The sequence below is a fragment of the Amblyomma maculatum genome, chromosome 3 (assembly GCF_055883805.1).
Source record: "Amblyomma maculatum isolate TAMU_Amacu chromosome 3, ASM5588380v1, whole genome shotgun sequence".
NCBI lineage: Eukaryota > Metazoa > Arthropoda > Arachnida > Ixodida > Ixodidae > Amblyomma > Amblyomma maculatum.
The window spans coordinates 108,297,836-108,309,281 of NC_139346.1; the positions used below are offsets into that span (position 1 = coordinate 108,297,836).

At 49.7% G+C, this 11,446-nt stretch overlaps 1 pseudogene; it reads left to right on the forward strand.

The window, feature by feature from the left end:
- Positions 1-1,866: 1,866 nt before the first annotated feature.
- On the forward strand, positions 1,867-8,902 carry LOC146195521 (uncharacterized; annotated as a pseudogene).
- Positions 8,903-11,446: the final 2,544 nt, after the last annotated feature.

Below are 11,446 nucleotides of genomic sequence, written 5' to 3' on the forward strand. Positions count from 1 at the left end.
GGGAGAGGTAGGCTAGCACATCAAGATTCTATTCCCATTACTTTTAAGGTTAACGGACAACCCATACCAGAAGTCCAGACACTGAGGGTGTTGGGCCTCTTCCTCCAGAGTAATGGCAAGAATGCGGAGACGATTAACAGGCTTTCTGCCACTACCCATCAGACAATCTGTCTGATTAAACGAATTGCCAACAGGAGAAGGGGCATGAGAGAGAAAGACCTGTGCAGATTAGTGCAGGCATTTGTTCTCAGTCGCTTCACCTATTCAGTGCCCTACCTACAGCTCTATGCCGCAGAGAAGACCAAGCTGGAGTGCCTCATCAGACAAGCATTCAAAGCGGCACTAGGGCTCGGCCCACATCACCACACAGATGGCGCGGCTGACAAAAACTAGAACAGGCCGAAGCATCCTCGGCGCACTGGACGCAAATTCAGAGCCAGAAATAGATGAACCGAGAGATCTACCCACACCAATCAGGAAGCGGCTCACCATTAAGCATCTGCCCAAAAACATGCATCCTATACACCACGAGGGTAGGAGGATGGCCAGGGCCCTGGCTCTTAATAAGACTCATAAGCACCAACCGGGTGTTATCTACGTTGATGCGGCTGAGTATGCAGTTCCAAAAAGAGCATTTGCAGTAGCAGGGGTTACGGGAACACACGCCACAGCCTTCTCGGCCTCCCTCCGTGTACGCACATCCGCAATGGCTGAGGAGGCAGCCATCGCTTTAGCCATCACAAATTCAGAGGCAGATATTATCATCAGCGACTCCAAGACTGCCATACACAATTTCGCCCGAGGTAGAATTGCACAATCTACTCTAAATATTCTTAATAAGATTCCCTTCCCAGATATGGACACTGAATTGATTTGGGTACCGGCACATTCTGGCAACCCTGGAAACGAGGCGGCTCACCAGACAGCCCGAGGTTTAGTCGGCCGGGCAGTGACCACCTCCACTCTTGGGACAGCCAAGGATAATCTTATATCGTTTCATGATTTAACTCACCACTTCCGCCTTGAACGAAGGAAGTTGCCGCCCTCGCACAAGCGTCTAAGCAAAGAACACGAAATTGCCTGGAGGAGACTCCAAACAAACTCCTTTCCAAACCCGGTAGTTCTCTCACATATTTTCCCCAGCCAATTTTCTCCTGACTGCACACTGTGCGATGAAACAGCTACCCTCAAACATATACTCTGGGGATGCAAGGAGGACCCCCCACCTCCAGAATTAGGAGAAATCCTGCATCCATATGACTGGGAGACCCTGCTGCGCAGCTCGGACCCGTACATACAAGACCGGATCCTCAAGCGCGCCTACGAGGACGCTAACAGGCTTGACCTGCTGGCCATCTAGTAGGGCAATATAACTCGGCCCTATATAACTATCCGGCTAAATAAAGGTTTCTTCTCTCTCTCTTTATGCACGCATTAATCTTTCTCGGATCCATGCATAGCCTTAGCTCTCCGTCTTTCTTTTTAACAATGACTAAAGGGCTCACCCAGTCCGTTGGCTCATTGACCTTTGTTATGATGCCAGCCTCTTCCATTCGTTGCAGCTCGTGGCGCAGGGGCTCCCGCAGTGCCAAGGGTACACGCCGAGCGGCTTAAACGGTTGAGACTATAGAGGCTAGAAGGTTTTCCTAGTGTCCTGACCGGCTGCCGTTTCAAGGGGCTCCTGTGAAACCAGTTTGGATGTACAGCGTAGGTGGCGCTGCAGCCATCAGGCGAGCGGTTTTTCCACGGCGTTCGCCCAGCCCATTTGGCAAGTGCGCACGTGCTGGCGACTGTGCGCGGTTTATTTGTGTGACTCCTTGCCTCGCTGTGTTGAAAAAAAGTGGTGCCTGTGAAGCACATGTGACAATGCCGACAAAAAAAGGTCGGACGTGTTTTGTGCCGCTCTGCAAAGGTGGCTACAAGTCGTCGAAAGAAAAAGTGTCATTGTTCCGCGCCCCGTCCGACCCTCATCGTTTGTAAGAATGGACCAGAAACATAAAGCGAGACGACAAGGCTCTCGATGAAACCTGTGTTGTGTGCTCGAGGCATTTCGACGAACGCTACATTCAAAGGACGTTCAAGCATCTCATAAACGGGAAGGTTGTGGAAACTGATCGCGAGCGGCCAGCGCTCACCTATGATGCCGTCCCGACGATATTTCCTGGTGCTCCCTCGTACATGACGAGGCCTGTCCCCCAAAAAAGGAAGGAAAGGAACATAGCGGACAACTGTCTGCCACCGTCAAAGCGCATGGCTTCAGGTAACGGAATGAACACCGACCCTGCAGATGTCAGTGATGAAGGGTGCTCATCAGAACTGTCATCGCACATTCCGCATCCGTTTGTTGACGTTGTCCCGCCTTCATCATCTTGTTGCAGAATTTTGTTGTCGAATGATCCTGCAGCGCTCTGCTTCGGGTGGCACATCAGCTTGGAACCAAGTGACGTGCGCGTGATCAAACATGTGACGTTTTCAGCTTGCGCCGAAGCAGCAGGGTACGTTTGCACATTGTATTGCCGCAGCATCAAAGTTGAAGAGTTTCACGTGCAGTGTCAAGAGGAGGCCCTTGCAGCGCTAGTGAAGACAGATAAAATGTTACTTTGTCCAGGCTGTGAGGTTGAGCCTCTCTCACCTGGCCAACATAGCGAGTATGGAAAATCGTACTTCTCAAAAAGCTTCATGGTGACGACGTCCGACGGCAATACTTGTCTACGATGCAAATACTCAAGGAAGCTCATCTTAAACCAGTTAAGCAGGCAGCAGAAGAAGCGAGTAGAGACTTTTAAACAAAAGAATGCAAGGAAGCGAAAATCCCTTCTCTTATTTCGGGCTAAAAAAAATTGTCCAAGGTCAACAAGACTGTCGAAGACCTCCGGGCACTAACACAGTCTATCCCAACTACTGTACTGGAGGACAAAATCAGAGGCCTTCCTTTAAAGCAGCGCCTTGCTGTGAAGGCGTGTTTTGAGGCAGCGTCCAGAAAATCAACCCGGGGCATGCGTTTCAATCAGATGTGGATATTGGAATGTATCCTCATGCGGATCAGGAGCCCACAGCTCTATGAACATATCAGGCGGCATGAGATTATGGCCTTGCCAAGCAAGTCATGTCTGGACAAGTATTTGAAGGGATTTATGAGTGGATTTGGGTTTAATGACAGCGTGTTCTCGGCACTTGAAAAGAAGACAAGTGAAATGGATGAAGGTAGTCGCCATGGTGGTCTTGTGTTCGACGAGATGAAGCTCTCCGAGAACATTAACGTCGTGGGCTGTGGTGAACTAAGTGGTTTTGTTGATCTTGGCCCATTCAGCGATGACGGCAGCAAGACCGTGCTAAGTGATCATGGCCTTGTGATCATGTTTCAGCCTTTCCAAGGTGTGTTATTCAATTAAGGTTTTGTAGCTGTATTTCTATACGAAAGTTAGTCCTTGTGCATGTTCAGGAGGTAAATTTTCGGGAATGAAGGCAATGTTTTTTGCAATTAATATTTTTCACTGACATCATATGCCTCTGATGCTTACACTGTTTACTTCACTCTACTATGTTCTGTATTTCCAGGAAAATGGACACAAATTCTTGGAGTATTTGCTGCCAAAGGCAATGTGAAGGCACCGACACTGGCAAAAATACTTATTGAAGCCACAATACTTGCCGAAAAATCGGGCCTTTTCGTCGATTTTTGGACTAGTGATGGAGCTCCCTGAAACAGGTGCCTTTGGAAGCTCTTCGGCATCAAAGGTAGGTTAATTGTAGCATTACATGTGGTTTAAAAAGTTTATCCCTGTTTAGTTCACCAATTACTCATGATGCTCTCTCATTTGTGCAGCTTCATCCAAGGAAATCAAGTGCAAAGTTCCCCACCCTGTAAACAAAAAAAGAAATATCCATTTCATATCGGACTTCCCCCACCTGGTCAAGTGTGTCCGAAATGCTTTTGTTGGAAAAGGAATACAGATTCCAGATGGACATGTTCATGTTCAAGTAATTGAGGAAGCCTGGAAAATGGACAAAGAATCTGTGACATTGAAGGTGATGCCACATATCACGCAAGCACATGTGCACCCAAATGCATTCGAAAAAATGCGAGTTAACCTCGCATTTCAGCTCTTCAGTCAGGAGGTACTGAAGGGTATCTTCTTTTACAGAGACCACTTGGAAAGGAATAACGTCAGAAACATAGAACCGACAGAACGGTTTGTGAAGCTGATGGAGAAACTAATTTTTATAATGTCATCTAGAATCCCAATAAAAGGCCTTCGTGCTGAATCGAGAAGTGCACAGTTTTTGAGCGAGTTCATTGCATTTCTCAAAGAATGGGAACAATATGCGGCACAACATGGTGGCGGCTTTTTAAGTCCAGGAACTGCCCTTGGAATGCGTGTAATGCTACAAAGTACACTATCGCTTATAAAATACCTCACCACATCCCTGCAATATAAATACTTGTTGACAGCAAACTTAAGTCAAGACAGGATGGAGAATGTGTTTGGGATTGTGCGACAGTGCTTTGGCTGCAACGACCATCCGACTGTAGGGCAGTTTTTGATAATTATCAACAACCTGTCCTTCTACAATCTCGCAAAGCCGCCAAAAGGAGGAAACGCATCTGCAGAAGTAGTGACTGCCCTCCTGCAACCATCTGACATTCCTAAAGAAAAAAATGCACGAATAACTGAACTTGTTGATAAACTACTGGATGGTGGAAACCTGGCTTCTGCTGCAGAGGTACTCGAGGAGCACAGCAGCCTGAACGATCATCAGAGCTGTGTAGAAAAAAAAAGTGACAGCCGACTAATTTTTTATATAGCCGGATATGTTGTCAGGAAAATACTGAAGAAGTTTCCTTGCCCTGAATGTGCAACTTATTTCAGCACTTTGCCTCTGCAAGCTGAGTCAAACAGCAATGCCTCGCTTACACGAAAGTTTGACCATGGAGGCTTAGTTTATCCATCAAAACCAATTGAACAGCTGATAGAAAAGCTTGAAAACGCATTTACCGCCTTTTTCAGCCGCAACAAGCTACATGCAGAGAATACGATTAGCTTCCTGCATTTTCTTCAGGGAAGTGAGCTTCAGGGTGTGGGCTGCGAGGAGCATGGACGTCGAATTACAACAGAGATCATCAAGTTTTGTGCTTTGACTAGGATGCATTTCTTTGTGAAGGCAGCAAACAAAGAGCGCAGTGCGCAGCGAGAAAAGAAAAAGCTGCTGAAAATGAGGCGATGTCAGTAGCCTCGCACTTCGGAAAGGGCTCACGGAAAACGGTTAGTGCATTGTTGCCATGAAACTTTTGTCATAAAGATGTTCCACCCAGCAATTTTCCCTGCTTCCTTTTTCTCATCTCGGTATCGTGTGAAAGATGTGTTTTTACACTTCTTTACGAAGCGATAGGCAGAGCTCGCCGTGACGCTTACATTTGCTCCTGCCGCGGCCCACTGTCGGTGTTACTGCGTCGAATCTGCATGAGAAGAGAAGCTATGAGAGAATTAGCACTATTTAACATTTTAACGCATTTTCAAAGCAGTGAAAGCCGACGATACACGACTAACCGACTGAATCGGAGTGAACTATCCCCGTAGGGGCTTGGGGCCCCGTCGCGCGCCAGCGGGCGGTAGCGCCATCTGCCTTGCGCATAGCTAATTATTTCAGCTTCGGCGGCTCGGTCACGACACTAGGAAAACCTTCTAAGTTGAGACGGAACCTTCACGGAGCACCATCTTGTATTGGCATTGGACGCACCCGGTGCCTTGAAAATTGTCGCTGTACTCTTCAAGCAGTTTTTCGGAGCTGTTATCACCTAATCCACTTTTCAGGAAATTAATCCGAGCCGTTCCGCTGCCTAAAGACCAAGAAGCGCCCGACATCCTTTCTTGACCGCGAAAAAATTCAAGCTGCAATTTGGTTCGCCGATAGCCAGGGATTGGTTGATAACGCCCAAGTGCTTGATTGTGCATACACTGTAGGACCGCAGGGTGAAACTGCTGTGCTTGAGCGGTGGCGTAGGCTTGAAGTTCTTGTAGACAGAGTAATGCAATAGGTTCGCTTGCAATCCCGTGTCAACTTTCAACAAAACGGCTGCATTACCAACATTTGCCTTAACCATCCAGTCCCGTCGACTTGCCACACAGACGTCTTAACATGTCGAAGTCTTCATCATTGTCATCTCTCAATTCACTTGTACTGGTTTTTGGCAGCGTACGGCGAAGTGATTCTTTCCCTGGCATTTTCTACGTCTTCCCATAAGCAGGACAGTTGAGTGGCTCGTGTTCTCTGCCACACTTCGAGCACCTTACTTTGTTTTGCAGCCTTGTTCCTCTTTGAGACTCCTTCACAGGATCGACCTGTTTTTCTTTCTGTCCCCATGATTCGTTCTGAAGAGCTGCTGCTTCGAATGCTTTGCAGATTTGTTCCGCTTTGGGCAACGTCAGCTGATTGTCTTGAAGAAGTTTTGCCCTGAGGGTCTCATTATTGATTCCAATTACTATCTGGTCGCGGATCATGGAATCAGTTAACCCTTCAAAATTGCAGTGTCATGCCTGTTTTTCCACGTCCCGTGAAAACTGCTCAAAGGTTTCTCCTGCATCCTGGAATCTTGTCCGGAACAAGTATCGCTCGTACACCTCATTCGTCTGTGCGCCCCAGTAGCTGTCAAACTTCTTTATGACGGTCTTATAGTCCTCTTTGCTTTCGCCGTCATTGAATGTAAAATTATTAAAGACCTCGATAGCGTCGTCACCGGCTAAAGTCAACAGCATCGCAGTCTTTGCTGAATCGCTCAACGGACTGCCACTACGGTAAAGTATAGTTCCAGCTTCTGTCTGAAGAGCTGCCAATTCTTGGAAACGTCACCTGTGATGCGAAGTTGGTCTGGGGGTTTCAGAAGCTCCATTCTTGCAGCCTGACGTCGAAGTATTCTGTCTGTTCAGGGCGCTGTAGAGGAAGGGGGACCACTTCTGACACCATGTATGGTTCCGTGAACGGTGAAGCGACAGGCAGACATCAGGAAGGCGAATGACAAGCCTTTATTCTGTGCTCTGTTATATAGGTCCCGGCCAGCCCGATTGGCGAGGGCAATGATAAGAGGCGCGCCTTGCGCCGAGTGACGCAGCTTAGGCTGGCCCACGTCTTAGCGTAACGCGATAGAAGTAACAAACAAAACAAACTTTATACACAGCAAGGGACGATACAGAGGAACACACAAACACTAAAATTGCACAGACGAGAAGTTCACAGAATAACAAACGCCAAGCATGCAACTAAAGGTATTCAATAACACAGAGGCTTTACAACACAGATCAAATACAAGAGAGTCACAAGAACAAACACCAAATTGTTCACCGGGCACTGCTGCAGTCCGACGCCTCGAGAGTCACGATGTGGCCGCCATACAAGACGAGCGTTGCTCCCTGGCAGGTCCGTGGGCTTGCCAGCAGCGGGTGATCCCCGGGAGTCCAGTTGTCACACTTGCGAGCACGCCGCAACCACTGACTGACTGCCCAAGCGGCGTGGCCTCAATAAATAGGGCGCGCCGCATCTGTCTGTTAAGGCACGCTAAGGCTAGCGCGCACACACTTAGATTCGCTGGTTAGAGCGCTCCCTTTTCCTACCATCGAGCCACGCGTCGTCATTGGCCACGACCCGTAGAAAATTCTGGAGAGCTCTGGCACATTCCAGACTGATGAACCACCGTCATCCCCGGCCAATGGGAAATAGGGTACAAAGCTATGCGCTCTCTCGCGCGGGGAAGGAGGCTTTTCTCGAACATTGTGGAAGCCTCCATGCGGCGCCGCACGGGCCTCGCGCAGCGCCGGCTTGATAAAAATGTGCGCCGATTTCGTGAAATCCCCTCAGACCCGGTTGTAACCGTGCGAGGCACCGCGCTTCACTTCGCGTACCGCGGCAAGCTTAGCTCAACTGTGCGCGTGTTTGGATTCCCGAACGACCTCGACGTGAAGGAGCTGCGGGAGGCGTTGGAGCGGTACGGGCCCGTGGAGTCCATCACCACGGAGTTCGTGCCGGAGTTTGAGGGCATCCCGAGCGGCAACCGCCGCGTGAAGACGGGCCTGCGGCGACCGCTGCCGAACTTCCTGCAGGTGGCCGAGTTCACCCTGCAGTGCGAGTACGAGGGGGTCGCACGTGTTTACCGGCGCTGCGGCGCTCGTGACCACGTCCCCTTGTGCGCGCGCTGCGGGGCCTTCGGCCACGCTTCATGTGCCCCCTGCCCTTAGTGCGGCGCGGACCACGCGCTGATCAAGTGTGGTGCGAGGACGTTCGCGTCCGTGGCTAAGCACGCCATGGGGGTAGCCGCTGCAGCCGCAGCTTTGCCGCAACCCGCCCAGCCTGCTGCCAGCGAGCCGGCCGGCACGCTGTCTTCCAAGCAATCGCCGGAGGACATCGAGGATTACGAGGAGACCACCATCAGCGACGCAGCCGCAGTGACATTCCTCTCACCGCCTCCGACTTGTCTCCGCAGGCCATGCCGAACTTCCCTGCTCTTCGGAGCGACCACCATGGCCCCGCTGACCCCGCCGAGCAGCAAGCGCCACCAATGGCCGAGAGCCCGCAGCATGCGGAGCCTACGCAGGACGCAGCCGACCAATCCGAGAGGCAGACAAGCGGCAGCCTCGACCAATCCGAGGACGAAGAGTTCACTCCCCTCACCTGGAGGAAACAAGGCAGACTGCTGCCACGAATTCGTCACCGCACCGCTTCCGCAAGCAGCTCAGCAACATCAGGAGCCGCCACGCAGGCGAAGCGGCGGAATGAGCGGACACCACCACCGCTGTGCGAGACCAAGGGTGTCAGTGTTGCGCCATGTGTGCTATGCGGAGGGGCCTTCCCAGGCCAGTGCGACTGCGCGGAACTGAGCTTCTCGGCAGGGGAGGGGGCAGAAGCCTCGTGACCGTAACCGCCTTCGTGGTGCGTTGCGGCCCTTGTCCGGTTAGGACCTGCGCACCGAAATAAAAAAACTCTCCCCCTCCATTTTTGGAGGGGGAGGGGGCCTTGCCGGGTGCGTCAGATGAATGATGACAGGCTGATAGATTATGTGCGATCCTGGGACGCGGCACTTACAGGTGCCAAGTCCCCTTCCTATCTGACAACGGCAAGTTTGCCGTGCTCGACGTGCTGAAGTGCAACGGTTACTAAGGCAGAACCGGAAATCCAGAGGCCCATAAATTGACAGTCGGCGGAGACGCAGCCGTTTGGACACTCCTTCACGCAAGGCTCGCAGCGAGCTGACAGCGGACGAGCATAGATCACCTCCGTCAGCTCCGAACAATTCCTAGTCCAAGGGGGAGTTAAGTTTGCGGGCTTCTCCCAGGAACGAAGTGTTCACCGCGGGTCCACTGTCGTGGGGGAGATTTCGAAGTGGTGGCCAAGGTCAAGTGGCAGCTTGACGCGAGTTTATTTATGACGGTCACGCAGGCGGCCACTCTTCGGAAGTAGTATAGGAATACATGGAAACGTACGACGCCGTCGGTTCGGTCCGTTCCGATTCTCGGAAAAGTCGCGCTTCGACCGTGCCGCGATGGAGGCAAACCAGAGCAGTTAAAAAGCCCAGCGTAAGCGCAGTGGTTGTGGTTTCGGCGCTAACTTCTCTGTCTCTCGGTTTGAGGAGAAAGGGCGCGGAGGCCATAAATCGCGGCGAAACACGGGCTGGGGAGAATGCGCGGCAGAGGGAGCTATTGTCAGTGTCTTCTAACTAGTAAGTATGCTAGTCACAAGGACGGAGAAATAAAGAGCATTAAGCAACAGGTGAAAAACACAGAACGTAAAAATTGGATAAATTCGATGCAGAAGAAACAGAGTGTGGAATTATACCGAAAGTGGAAAATGCAGATCAGGAAGGAAGCTTTCTTTGATAACTCAAGAGGCAGTGCCCTACTTTTTGAAGCTAGATCAGGGTGCCTTACAACACGCAGCTACAAAAAGAAATTTAACAATGAAGATGACGCATGTGCTGTATGTGGTAACTCCAGTGAAACAATTGACCATATTATACTCGAATGTAATGGTATCCATCCGGAAGTTGATGCAGGTGCAGTAACTGTTCCTGAAGCTCTGGGGTTTAGAGATACCAGTGGCCGGGTGAATAAACCGGCGGTGGAAACTAGCAAAAAACGACTGGAAGATTGGTGGCTTAAAAGCAGAGAAGTGACATAATGTTAGTAATGTAGAAACAAAAATTTAACAAATAGAATGATGGTTTAGTTAACCAATCTAAATCAATAATTACGATATAGGGAGGAAAATGAGCATGATAGCTACTGCTACCACCCCGTTTCAAAGGGGACACTCCTATATTCCATCTATCTATTCATATCGGGAAGACGCCTGGACATACACCCGTTTGAAACCGCCGCCCGCGCGCAACCGACCCAGGGCAGCGATCGGAATGTTTGGGCCTCCGGTTTGCGTGTTTTGGAAGCGCAACCGTCGACGCTGTTTGTCTTTGTGACTGCTGTTCACCTCTTGCGCGAGCGGAGGAAAGATATTGGAGTGAGTGTAAATCGCAGATGTATGTAGTAATGCATGAAAGGTATAACGGCGATAAGCGGTGGTATACGCACCTACTTCGTATTTGATTAACTATTCAAATCGGCCATATTGTTTCCTTGATGGTTTGTGCTACAGCTCCGTGTTCAGCGAAAATTACGCCCATGATAGCAGAGCATCACCGAAGAACAGGCGCTGGCAAATTTGCCAGCGATGTCAAACTACACATGTTAAAATGATTCCAGTGTACAAAATAGTGCGCATAGGCATCCAGAACAGTAGTTGCGTGTCGTGAGAGCAGACAGCAAGTTCCAATGGTCAAGAAGTGGTAATTGTTAGAGCAGCAGCAGTGGGTGGCCTGTACACTTCAAAACAATATGTCCTTATAAAATCTGTCATGACATAACATGCAAACATTTTTCAAAAGATGCCAGTTCTCGGCATGGCCAAACAATAAAATTTCCTGATCGGCCACGCTGAGAACTGGGATCTGCTCGTGTAAGTGTGTATTGACAGGTTGCGGAATGCAACCTGGTTAAACTGCTCGAAGTACTTCCATGCAATAAAGGAACAAAAAAAGTAAATCCTCGGCGCGGCCGAGTGGTTAGCGTAGCAAGCTATGGAGTACAAGTTTCCGAGTTCGAAGCGAGCTAGTGCAGAGTTTGTTTTTTCACCTAGTTTTTAATCTTTTTTTCCATTTCTTAGATTTTTTTTAATGTACAGTCTTTGTCAAAAGTATAAGGTCCAAGAGGTTCTTTTCTAAGCACTGTAACGTGGCTGCTGACAGCAATACTGGAATATGAATATAAGCTAGAGGAGAATTTGGGGGAGATTTGTCATCTAGGAGATTTCGAACGCTAGAGATGCTTTACGAGCCTCGTTAGTGAGCTTAGAACAGAAATCCTTGGGCCATATAATTTTGGCAAAGACTATACTTGAGGTGCTTCGT